Here is a 13389-nt window from a genome sequence, read left to right as displayed (position 1 = left end):
TTCAAGGTGAATATATTAGAAATCGAAATATTGGCATGCATATGCTTTTATTTAATCTCATTCTGTACATAAGGTTCGTCTGTTTCGTTCCTGGCCTGGCCCTCTCTGTTGTTTGCCAACACAGGGTGACTTAAGGCTGAAACGGCTCAGGGCAGCAAACCCTGTGAATTGTAATAACCAGATGTTTCTCACAAATGAGATGTGAAGCCCGGCGCTTGTGTTCTCTTTAGTCGTAACGCACTTCTGTTTTCTTTTGGGAGGCCGAATAAATAAATGGGGACAAAAGACACTGCTCTTGAGCAAAGTATTTTAATATAGAGCAAGCGTTACTTCGCTTTTTCTGAGACATCAATATGAAGAGACTCTGAGGTTTAATGAAATCTTCATGGTGAGTACAGTAGCTTGAAAAGAGCTTAGAAAGGAATTAACACTTAAATTATGTTGGACCTCAAAGGATCGGAGATTCAGTATTTGAGAGGAGGAAGTAGGGAAGGATTAGACCTTTTTTTAATTTTTTTAAATAAGAACCCATTCCTTGTTAACAATATACGAACAGATGGAAATTGTTTTCTCAAATGGCACAGGAACCTATTCTGTACTAACTCATTAAAGGAAACGCACAATTTTGGGGAGTCGGAGAAAGACGGATGCACAGGAAGACAAAGGTGAAGAGAGAATTCAAGCTCTAAGAGGCAGTTCCTTGTCTTGCCTAGAAAAGGTGCCCCTGTGAACTTCAGAGATAATGAGTTATAATTCCACTCACGGAAAAGTGGAAGAAGGCTTAACTTGCAGCAAGAAAGAATCCAATTAAGTAGAGAGTAGAACTTTCTTTCAGAAACCGTATTTAAACAAGAGGAAGGGCTATTTGTTTCAAAGACGGCAGCCCTGTCCGGCTTCTCCTTGGAAGGAGGCCAAGCCAAGCAAGCAGGTGCTAAGGCCAAAGCTGAGCCAACGATTCTTTCTGGATGTCTTCTCCCAACCGGACAAGACAAAAGCAGGAACACAAGTCCTGCTTACCGATCCATACACAGCCCAGTGAGTGTTTCATCAATTGGGCAAGCATTTTTTCAGAGGGGAGGTTAGGGTCTTGTATTCAGGCACGACAGTTTCTTTCTTTCACTCATTCATTTGGCACTTACTGGGCACCTACCGCTGCAAGGATCTGGCGTCGCGAACTGTAATACGTCCCCCACTTGGGGAAATCACAGCGTTTAAGGAGAACATGAAAGATGGGCACCAAACTCAGCAGAAGAGTTGAGAAAACCGAGGCTCAGAGGTCAGCCCAGGAAGGGGCCCGCTGGGGAGAGCCTGATGGGCCTGGGGAATTCCAAACCACTGTCCGTGCTACAGCGTGGTCCGCATGCGACAGTGTGACCCCAGTGTCCTGAGGGGCCGCGGGAGTCAGATTAGATGAGACCGCATCTTGCTGTTCGAGCCAGTACATTCTGGCTTTATTGTCCCTGGGACGGCGGCCACCAAAGGTCGGACGTGCACTTTCTAGGCAGAGGCCCCCTGCCGGCTGTGCTGCCCGCCGATCCCTCCTTCTCAATTTGTCTGCTGCCCCTAGCAGTGGCCAGCCCCCTTTCCCATCAGTGCCTCACTGATGTCTACCTATTTGAAATGAGAACTAGACCTCCCTCGAAAGAAAGGCCATCGAGGCCTATCTCTGTCAAGGCCGGACTGAACTAGGTTAGGTGTGGGTGTGCATGCTGGGCTGAGCTGAGGCTCGGGGGACACAGGTGCACGGTCTGCACCAGGAACAAGTGTGGCCCAGAAGGCAGGGCACAGCGTTCCAAGAGAATAATATGAAAAAAGAGGCAGGAGTCAGGCTAGCCAAAGGTTAGCATTAGGTCTAGTCCTGGGCAGAGATCATGAGCAGCAGACAAAACATGAGACCAGGCAGGCCAGCTTTGCCAGGGGATGCCGCTGGCAGGTCACGGGGCCTGAACCACCCTGATCCATGTTCTGACTCAATCCGGGTAGAGGTGTGGCAACAACGTGTCGGGGTCACAGGCTGAGAGAAACCGACCGGGAGGTTATGTGAGCTGGATCCCAGGCTGGAGAAGCAAGACAGACACCAGAAGCAAGGCCTAGGGATTGTGAAAGGAGACAGACACGCCAGGCATCAGTCCTGGGGCCTGGGTCACAGCCCGGCCAGTGTCAAAGCCAGCTGGATGCTGAGACTTAGAAGGCAGGGCCCCAGGGGCCCCCTTCCTCGTACCTGAGGCCCAGACGGGACCTCAAGTCCAGGGAGGTGCCAAGCTTGTGGGGGCCGGGCAGAGAGACAGGCTGGAGGGGCTCTGGCAAATGAGCAGAAACTCCTGTCCTTTCTTCAGAGGACTTATTGTCTCAAAATATGATCCCTTCTCACTCGACAGAGAAACTACGTGATACGTGAGGACATTCTGTTTATTGGGCATTTAGGATACATGATGGACACTGTTTCTCATGATAGTTTCTCGTTGCAATCGACAGGACCTACTCTTCTACAATGTCCGTTAAACTCAGACTGTTAAAGGAATGCTTTTTTCTTTTCTTTCTTTCTTTTTTTAATGTTTATTGATTTTTGAGAGAGAGTGAGAGAGAGAAAGAGTGAGTGGGGGAGGGGCAGAGAGAGAGGGAGACACAGAATCCGAAGCAGGTTCCAGGCCCTGGGCTGACAGCACACAGCCTGACGTGGGGCTCGAACTCACGGACCACGAGATCATGACCTGAGCTGATGGCGGACGCTTAACCGACTGAGCCACCCAGGCGTTCTGGGAATGTTTTTGTTTTTTTTTTTTTTTTTTTTCATTACATGTCCTCCTTTTCTCCAATATTCTTGAAAAGTCATGATCAACACAGGAAACCAGTTTTTAAAAAGGTAAACTCGAGCTGGAAGGACGTGAGCACAGCTGAGTCAGCTAAGGCTGACTGATCCCTTAGCCTCTCTGGGCTTCAGGGTCTTCTGCAGATAAACGTGAACATGAACCAGAGATTCCACCTCCACAGAATGGGAGCATCGGAGAGGACAGCCTGTGTGAAGGCAGGATATCAGCGTGTCAGGAGCCCAAATCTGCAATCAAATGTCCCTGTGGTCAGGCCCTGGGTCTTTCCTGAGGCTACATGACCTTGGGAAGGTTAACCTTCCTAAGCCTCATTTATAATATCTGAAAAATGGGGATAATCATATTTAAATTTTGATCCTCTGGAGAGGATTAAATGGGATTTAAAAAAAAATCTGAAGTGTTTAACATAACGTCTGGCACATGGTAAGTGTGTAACAAATGGTCGCACTTATAGGCAATGTTATAAATATGTATTTTACGTATAATAATATTTATGTAAGCTGCTATAAACATGTTATTAATATTGTATACACATAAAGGGTCATGATGGTGATGGCGAAGTATTTGTTTTGACAAACATTTGAGCGCCTTGTAAATGCTGGCTGCTCCGGTAGGTACTTCGCCTGTAAAGATAATATAGGAATCCTTCCTTCCACGAAGTGACAGTCCGGCGGCAGAAACAACTAAAGAGAAAATGACAATAGAGTATGACAACTGTTGTGAGACATTTAAATAGGGGGTGCTATGGAAACACAGAGAAGGGGGGGCGCAGAAACCATACTGGGATATGGGCGTTATGGTTTGAATTGTGTCTCCCTGAACGGATATGTTGAAGTCTCAACTCCCCTGGTCCCTGTGAATGTAACTTTATTTAGAAATAGGGTCTTTGCAGATGTAATCAAGTTAAGATAATGTCATACTCAATTAGGGTGGGCTCTGTCTAATATGACCGATGTCCTCATGAGGACAGAAGGGACACAGGCATACAGAGGGTGCCATGTGACTATGGAGGCAGAGATTCAGTTATGTCGTGGCAAGCCAAGGAACTGCTATCAAAAACCAGAAACTAGGAGAAAGGCACGGAAACAGATTCTTCCCTGGTTCCTTCCCAGAGAGAGGATGGCTATGCCGACACTTTGATTTCTGACTTCTTGCCTCCAGAACTGAGGGAATGACGTTTCTGTTTTAAGCCATCCCGGGTTGTGGTACTTTCTTACGGCAGTTCTGGGAAACTAATACGGGGGACGGGTCATGGGAGGGATGCTGGAGTGGGGGACAGCTGACCTGAGTCTCCAGGGCATGACTTCTATGGGCATGTAGAAAAGGTATTCTCAAAATATATTTACTAGGATCATAAATACAAAAGATATTTCTAAATGTTCTCTTAGAAGAAATGTTCAAAACCAGTCCCCTGGAGGCAGAATTGCGCTTATGTTTTCCCTTGGTGGAAAAAAAAAAAAAAAAAAAAAACAACCCTGAAGATGGCCACGTATTTATTAAGAACAAATCAACCCCACAGATGATAAGTTCACATAACGGTGTACTTTATAAGATAAGTGAATGCCTACAAGCAGAATCTAAGAAAGCAACACTGAAAATGCTTTTGTGATCTTTCCAAAGAGTTCCAAAGGTGGTGAGATATGTTTTCTATTTACACCCAAGATGTACACCCAAAGCGAGCTCCTGGAGCCTTGCTGTGCTCACGTTGTAAACAAAGGCCTCGTTCCATAAATAAAACCCTCTGTCTCCTTTGACTGTAGACAGAATGCTGGCAGAACAGAGGAATGCAGCCGTCAACAGCTATTTTAAGTACTGTTGACTTGAGTGAGGAGATCTGTGTCCATATTTGAAACTATAACACAAGTGAAGAGCTGGGGGCTGGGCGATTTGAATTTGGTGCCAGAGCTCAGTACAGAGGCCTCACTTGTCACACTCAGGGTAAGACGTTCTGTCCCCTGGACCTGCTAGCACCCACTCTTCAGTCACTGAGGCACATGCCCAGCTGAGGCATGAAAACCGTGCTGGCATATGCCAGGCAGGTGTGCAGGGGTTCAGTCTGACCAGGAAGCCAAGGATGCTGGGCCTCACCACCGTGAATTTTCAAAGCTGAAAGAGATCTGAGTATTTCCTAGTCCTACCCTCTTGATTTCGTGATGAGAAAACCGAGGCGCAGACAGGTGAAGTGACTTGCCCAAAGTGACACAGCTAGTTACGAGAGGAACTGAAATTAGGATCCGGAGTCCTTGCTGCTTCACCAGGGTGCATCTGAGTCCCCCAGTGTCTGTCCACCCTGCCGTCCCTAAGACGCAGCTACTGACAGGATGTTCACGACTTCCCAAGACTGTGCATTCCACTACTAGCGGTTTCACGGTGAGAAGTTTACCTGTCTCGTATGTTGCCTCGGGACCTGATATCCCGGAGTAACTCCATTGTCTTTATTCTGCTCTCCTGGGCTGTCGTCACAAGTCTGCTCCCCTGTCCTCGCGCTGCTGGTCAAATCCACGAAGAAAGCTCATAGGAGCACCCGCCAGGCCTCAGGGACCCTGCTCCCCTTAGCCTTTCCACAAGTGACTTCCTCTAAAACCCACCCTTTCTGAGGTCTAGGGTTAGTCTCAGAAATAGGCCCCAACAGAAGCTGACCTATAGGTATAGGACTGGCAGGGATTTCGACCCTTCTTAATTCTGAAGTCTATGCTTTCGGCTGACTTGGTACATTATGATTAAAAAGCAATGGTCGCGTTTGAATGCTTGCTTTGTGCCAGGCCTCTGTGGAAAGCTTCACGTCATCTCACGGCACGAGACTTTTGACAGTCCCATCACGGAGCTGACATGCATCAACTAACCTCACTCAACTAGAACACGTGTGTTGTGTCTCTGCAGGATGCCGTTATGCAACTTTGCAGTTGATGTTTTAAAACTAAATACAAGAGTTTGCATTTTCCATTGGATTTTCCAAAATCTTTTTTTTTTTTTTAATTTTTAATGTTTATTTATTTTTGAGAGAAAGAGAAAGAGCGTGAGCACGCGAGGGGCAGAGAGAGAGGGAGACACAGAATCTACAGCAGGTTCCAGGCTCTGCGCTGTCAGCACAGAGCCCAACACAGAGCTCGGACTCATGAACCGTGAGATCACTACCTGAGCCAAAGTTGGAAGGCTTAACTGACTGAGCCACCCAGGTGCCCCCCCCCTGCCCAAAACCTTGCTTCTTTGGTTCTCCTCCCATCTCGAATTTTCCCTCCCGGCCCTCAAAATCTATACAATGGCAAGACAGCTCCTTCTTAAAGTTCCCACCCCTTCTAATGTCTCCTTGCAGATCAGACTCGGCCAGGGAAGACCCTCTTAGACATATCTGCCTAGACTCCTTCCCCCTAACATTTACTTCTCCTGAACTCAAGTCATTGATTCCCAGTTCTGAGGGCCAATGCCAAATTCTCACTGTGCAGGGGGTCGCTCTTAATTCCTTGCATTATAAGCTCTTGCTAAGTTATTTTCTCCGCTCTGTGGCCTGCTGGCACCCTCATGCTTCTTTCCATATGTGTCAAAATGCACCCTGGTTACAGCATCCAGGCCTTCCTTCCGACCTCATCTCCATTGCATACTCCTGGGTGGAGTCAGTAGCTTCAGGACTTGCCTCTTTCTTTTGTTTGTTTGCTTGCTCCTTTGTTTGTTTCGAGACAGAGAGCGAGCGAGCGAGCATGCACAAGCAGGGAAGGGGCAGAGAGAGAGAGGGGGAGAGAGAGAATCCCAAGCAGGCTTCTCACTGTCAGTGCAGAGCCCAACACGGGGGCTTGAACTCATCAACTGTGAGATCATGACCTGAGCTGGAATCAAGAGCCAGACACTTAACTGACTGAGCCATCCGGGCGCCCCCTTGCCTATTTCTTTTAACGGCAATTCCCCTTCCTCTCGGTTCCTAGTTTAAAACCTTGGTAGCAAGACCACATGTGGTCACATGCCAGAACCTTTTAGACAGACTTCCCTTTGAAAGGTTTTTCCACATCATCGTTTTTCGTTCCCACTGCTACATAGGTGCCTATTAGTTCTCATCTGGAAGACTGCAAAAGCCGCTTTGGATGCCCAGAGGCTGTGCCTTCTGTATCTTCTTCCTTCCCCCCACGCCCTTCTTATACCCCTGAACCTGGATCAGCCAGTCATGCCCACGGGAGACCCACGGGAGACCCACGGGAATAGGCCATAATTGGGGCTTCCAAATTACTTCTTTCAAACTTCTTTTCACATCCCCATCTCATTAGCTGATGATTAATTTTCTCTCTGTACGACGTTATGTGACTTTGTACAGCAGGACCGTTACATAATGGTAGGAAAAAAAGGCCTGAATAAGCTATTGGTGTTCCGTGCTTTGAACCAACTGACAGACTTATGGCACAGAGGCAGAACGGAGAGGCAAAACGCTATGGAGTCCTGGAAAATGTTTTTGAATATTCAGTCAAGCATGTAAGAGGCACTCTTTAATTCTTAAGTATTTATCCATCCATCTATCTATCTACCTATCTAGCTAGCTTTTTAAGGATGGGGACCCTCTGAGTATATAGGGAAAGACTAAATAATTTATGTCAACACATTTCTTTCTGGCATTCAATGCCTTCTCGCTCTGTTCTTCTCTGAAGTCCGGTAATAGCCTGGCGTCATATTGATATAGAGACCTCTGCAGTCAGTGGTCGTGACAGCGGGGGTGGTATTTCATGGCATGTAAACGTCTTCACAGATCTTCCCTTGGAAACCTGCCTCTTCCCAAGATAATATGCAAGGGCTAACCTTTTGATTTTATTTATCCACCTTAGTTTTAGTTTACAAAGGCATCCGGGAGATAGGTAACATCTCATAAATTTAAACAAGAACAAAGGAAAACTTATTCAATATTTAGCTTCAAAGAAAACATTCACATCATATTATTTTAAACAATTTATGTAGGTTTCAATTTAAACTTACTGCTTGAAGGGATTGAAGCAACCCAGAGTTGGTCTCTTTAAATGAGATCAGCATATAGCCCTCGGCTGGGGGAGAAAATAGAGCCTCTTTTGAAAGCAAACACATCATGAACACTCCTAAAGGAAACTTTCGAGTCGTGTGTTGTTTGAAAATCACAGACTGATCTAATATTAATTTAATTTTCCTACTCGACTGTGTGGGCCAGGACAATAGGCTGCGAAGAAATAAGAGTGGAAGATGGAAAGAAAAGAGCAATCCAAGGGCCAGGCGGCAACGGAGGGAGGGGCCACCTGAGCCCTGGGCTCAAGAACAGGCTCACACCCTCCTGCCCTGACTCCCAGCCTCTTTACACCGCAGATCTTAACGTGCGAAAAGATAAAAGATAATATTTACATCGACAGGCTTGTTGTGAGGAGTGAGTGAGTTAAAATATATAAAGGGGTTAAAATAGTGCCTGGTAGAGGAAGCCCTCCATACATATTAGCCATCATTAGCAATTATATTGCATTCAATCTTTAATGACAAATATATTTGCGTGTGTGCCTTTCTGCATGTGCATACTACACAGTATAGATCAGACGACACTGCCTTGGTGTCCTTTTGAAGAGGTGGTGCCGTATAGTCTTGCCATCGGAGGAATTTCTCCGACAGTTTGTTGTTTGTTGTTGTTGTCCCCTCTACCCCCAAAGGCCCAAGATGTTGGTCAGTGCCTGGAAATGAGAATTATAGAGTACAGAGCTATTTCCTCTCTGCTTTTTCTGCCAAGAAGATTAGCTTTTTGTACCCAAATTCACCAACTGGGCTCATTCATATGTTTGGCATATCATTCTCCCCTAAACTTAGCTTTTCCATTGAAATACTATTTTATTCATGTAAATGAATATGCCTATGTTATTAAGTTTCTTTACACACACACACACACACACACACACACACACACACACACACACATCTTTTTAATAAATTTAAGTCAAGCAGCACCAGACTTTAAAAATACTGTTACATCCAAGGGTCTGGCTAGATTGAGTTATGCACATGTTGATATGCATTTTAATTTAGAAGCGTTGGGGCGCCTGGATGGGTTAGTCAGTTAAGCATCCAACTTGGGCTCAGTCATGATCTCACGGTTTGCCCCACATGGGGCTGTATGTTGCTGACAGCTGGGAGCCTGGAGCCTGCTTCAGATTCTGTGCCTCCCTCTCTCTCTGCCCCTCCCCTGCTCATGTCCTGTGTCTCTCCCTTTAATAAATAAATAAACATTAAAAAAAAAAAAAGAAAGCATCAATGCCAAGTCATAGTCTCTGATAGCCTGTCATTTCTGACAAACACCTTGAGTAATTTTTCAGAGAAGTAAACTAAAGTGGAATGGTTTAAGTACTAGACTGCCATTTAAAACTAATTCAGCCTTGCAGGCTGAGGGTAGCATACCTTGAGAAGTATTTCTCAGCACCTTGTCTGCCAGTGTTTTCCTTTACAGTGTGGACCCCTCAATATTAAAAACTCAGAGAACTCATTTCTCACATGAAAAACATACCCCAAACATGCCCCCTGGAGAGTTCAAGGTTGAAAGCACAGACCATTACCTAGATTTGCATTTGAAGTTCATCATTTTCTGTCTAGTTGTAAATTCAAAGAATGTTTTTGTTCTTCATTCAGGGCTCTACCTCTCATTCCCATCCCCAGAGGCACCCAGTTTTGAACTGTTACCTTTATGCAACACCGTACTTTCGAAGTCCTTTTTCAATCATTTAATAAGCTCGTTTTCATTACATCTCTCCAAGGCTTCCCCCCGCCCTTTACACACGAATGAGGAAGTGGAGGTCAGGGAGACTAAAGACATTTGTCGGCAACATCACTGGAACGGGGGGAGAAGCAAACTGTGGTCCAGGCTGCACTGGCTGTGATGAGAGTCTAGCTGTGTGAGGTCTCCAGGCGTGCACAGAGCAGAGGGACAGAGCCAGGATGCACCCCATCTGGCCTTCCGTCCCATCCACCGGAGGTTCCTCATCTCACATGTAAGGCCAAAACCTTCCGTGCCTACCTCATTGTTATTATGGAGGCCCAATTATATGATGGGCATTTATAAGCCAGTGATTCACAAACAAGGAAATCAATACACAAATGTAAATTATAGTTAAGATTTTTCCTCTTTCAAAGGCCTCTGGGGCTCCACGATGGTGCTAAGTGCTTATTTTGTGCAGGAAGAGAATTCAATATATTATCCCATATATTATTGTGCTTTAGAGTATACACAAACATGGCAGGAGGGAGGAGAAGGGAGGGAGGGAGAAGGACAGGGAGGATGTATGTGTGTGTGTGTGTGTGTGTGTATGTGTGTGTGTGTGTGTCAGCATGTGTGAGTGCGTGTGGTCCTTGCTCTTTGCGCTGTAACCCATGGACTCCGTAGAACTCTGCCGTTTCCATGTTAGGGGCCTCCCCTAAGTTTTACAGCTGAAAAAATTGAGGATCTGAGCGGCGTACTGCCCTCTCCTGCGTCCTCCTGATGAATGTGCTCATTGAACATTATTCATCGTCTACAAGGTTGCTAAGCAATGCGCTAGATGCAGGGGGCGCAGAGGTAAGTCAGGACCCCTGGTCTAAGGTGCCCAGTGCGCTGTGACACAGACACACGGGTACACAGCCGCATTAGAAAGTGGCAGCGAAATTGGGGAGGCATACACAGCACCTGTGCTATCATCCTGAAAAGAGCCTGTCCACGCTCTGAATTACAAGTGGCCTTCCTCATTGCAAGTATCTATCTAGCTGAGCCACCGCGTCCTCAAACCCAAGCACAGAGCACTCTGTAAATACGTACCCAAGTCAGACAGCAGCTGTCCCTCGGGACGGGGGCCACACTTTCAAGAGCAGTCATTTTCACTGCATTTATCAAATGACGTTTTGAGGGCAGAGGACTGCCGGGTGTTTTATTTATCTTCCTTTGGCTATATCATTATATATTTTTCTCCTCTTCTTAATACTGAGGGCAGTCGGGATCAGCAGACTTTCTTCAGGCTGAGTTTACATCAAAAGTGCCCCTGGTGTGGAGGACTGAGGTTACAAAGTATAGATTTGTCGGAGACAGAGTCCAAGGCCTCCCTACTCTGTATCTGCTTGTCGTCACAGGAATGTTCGGGGAATTTGCATTTGCCAGGAAAGCCAGAATAGAAATGTTAGCTAGCTGGGGCTTTCATACCCTTATTCAATTTTCCATATTATTTTTTACGGTAAGAATACCAGATCATCACATTTTTTTTTTCTTTCAAACACATTTGGTAAGTCAGTCAAAAGAATTTGGAAACCTTATCGCAGGTATTTAACTTCCTTCCATCACAGCGATGGGACGGAGGCGCGAGGGACAAGAATAATCTCAAGCATAAAGTGTTTGTTGAACAAACAGAGCTAAGTTCTACTAAAATAAAATAGAATAAACTGGAAGGATGTATCAAGTGTGTCTCAGGAGGATTTATCCCGGGGCCTTTTCTGCTCAATATCTTCATTCCATGTTTTGAACAAAGAACTCAATGACACGTCCATCAAAAATAGTGTCTGTCATCAACAGGCTCTTGTGCTCAGGTGTGCAGTAGGTGCTGGGGATACAAAAAGCTTGAAGACAAATGTTTGAGCTTTGTGTGCTTCCAGAAAGACAGAAACTTTCAGAGAAAATGAAAGTGACAAAAAAATATCTTTGGGGCACCTGGGTGGCTCAGTCGGTTGGGCGTTCGACTTCGGCTCAGGTCATGATCTCACGGTTCGTGGGTTTGAGTCCCGCATCAGGCTCTGTGCTGACAGCTCAGAGCCTGGAGCCTGCTATGGATTCTGTGTGTCCCTCTCTCTCTGTCCCTCCCCTGCTCTCCCTCTCTCTCTCAAAAATAAATAAACATTAAAAAGAACATTAAAAAAGTATCTTCATTTGTTGAAAAGTACCCTAAAAGAAAATGAAAAGGCAGACCATCGGTGTAGAGCTCATGCCTGACATGCTCTCACAGTGGATTATGGAGAACGAGTCATATGTGTCAGAGGTAAATCCTAATTCCTAAAGAGGATGCCAGAGAAATCCAGTCCTACAAAGTATCCCTCATGCTGTTCCCCCTTTGCCACCGTTTGTCAAGGGGCTGTGGTAGGACAGCTGTGGAGTGTCATCACCTTAAGAAGCAGAGAGGTCTCAGACCAACTCCTGCCACTCCCTTCTAACTGAATTCAGGTACCTGTCCCCCTGCTGTCACCCTCTCCACAACTGGCTGGGGCTGACGTGCCTTGCGCTGCTCTCTCCTGTGGCTGGGTACGAGCTCCCGTGGACTGACTTCGTACCAGCCCAACAGGGAGGTTTCTTTCACTCGAAAGATCACTACGCCCACTCTCCCTTCCGTGGCTGCCTCACAGTTGCGTCTTTTGGATCCCCTCCCCCACAGGCAAAGCTCTGGGGGATGGTCCTTTCTTTCTCCTGGGTGAATGGCCCTCTGAGTAAAACTCTACTGTTGGTAGAGCACCGAGGGATCCGAACGGATCACGGAGGAAGGTTTGGGAAGGGGAGCGGTTCTCATTTTTACGGAGTATTCTGGGTGCCAGGCAAGATGCCAGGCACCTGCACATACATTATCCTACGTTGCCTTCACTATAATAGTGCAGAGAAAATTAGGGAATGGAGGAGTTTTAAGTGGTCAGCTGGAAATGTCAGAGTCAGGACTCAAATCCAGGTGGGTCTTACTGCAAAGGTCTTGCTGTCTTGCCAGGGCCATCAGTGACAAAACCCTGAGCTGGATGGATTATGGGTTTCAGCACTACACGGGACTGACCTTCAGCCGGTAAACACCAGTATGGACACATCACTGTTTAAGCCCAGCATCTATCTGTTCTGTTTGGTCAGTGCCCAGGACCTAGCCGTGGTTAAATATTTGGGTATCATGGTTGCCCTTATCGAAATGAAATATGTGGCAAGTAACAAATGTTTGACTTCTACCTCTGGCAAGGAAAGAGTAACAGACACAGGATATACTCTCCCACCTGAAACAACTAAAAACCTAGATAAAATGTGTGAAACAAGGTTTTCAGGTATTGGATCTCATGCAGCGCAAGATACTGATTCCTGAGAGTAGAGGAACAAACAAAGTGAGCCATATGATCGCCTGGCCGAGAGAGATTCCTGCCAAAAGAGAGTTTCAGGCTATGGCCCAGGGAGGGGGAACCCCAGAGGCGCCCAGAAGTCTCCCTGATTAAAGATAAAGCTGGTAGTTTGAGAAGGCCAAGGTCACAGGGGTTTGCAGGGTGGAGTACCTGAGAGAACTGCACACACACACATGCATACGGACACATGGGCGCACACACGTGCGCGCACAAACACACACGCACAGCTCGGAGATTTAAAGCAGGCCCGTCTTGAGTCTTCAGCCGAGAGCCAATCAGTGTATGCACGTGGGGCAACTACTCAAGGCTGGAGAAGAACCGCCCAAAGGATTCCAGGAATAATCCATAGAGATCACAAAAGAGGGGAAGAGTTCATGTTCCCTTCAGCTAGAGTAGAAAAGCCTCAGAATTCATGAGGTATTGTGTAGAACACTCAGAATGGTACTGTCCCAGGAGTAGGGCAAAATTAGCCCTAACAAAACTTAAAAGG

The 13389-nt window shown here is 46.4% G+C and overlaps 1 protein-coding gene across 12 annotated transcripts in view; it reads right to left on the bottom strand.

Annotated features, from left to right (window-relative positions):
* Positions 1 to 13389, bottom strand: part of ENOX1 (ecto-NOX disulfide-thiol exchanger 1) — a 557584-nt gene that overhangs the window by 160298 nt on the left and 383897 nt on the right. The gene's annotated exons all lie outside the window — the stretch shown is intronic.

The sequence above is a fragment of the Leopardus geoffroyi genome, chromosome A1, assembly GCF_018350155.1.
Source record: "Leopardus geoffroyi isolate Oge1 chromosome A1, O.geoffroyi_Oge1_pat1.0, whole genome shotgun sequence".
In the NCBI taxonomy this organism is placed as follows: Eukaryota; Metazoa; Chordata; class Mammalia; order Carnivora; family Felidae; genus Leopardus; species Leopardus geoffroyi.
This window is presented reverse-complemented; position numbering and strand designations above follow the sequence as displayed.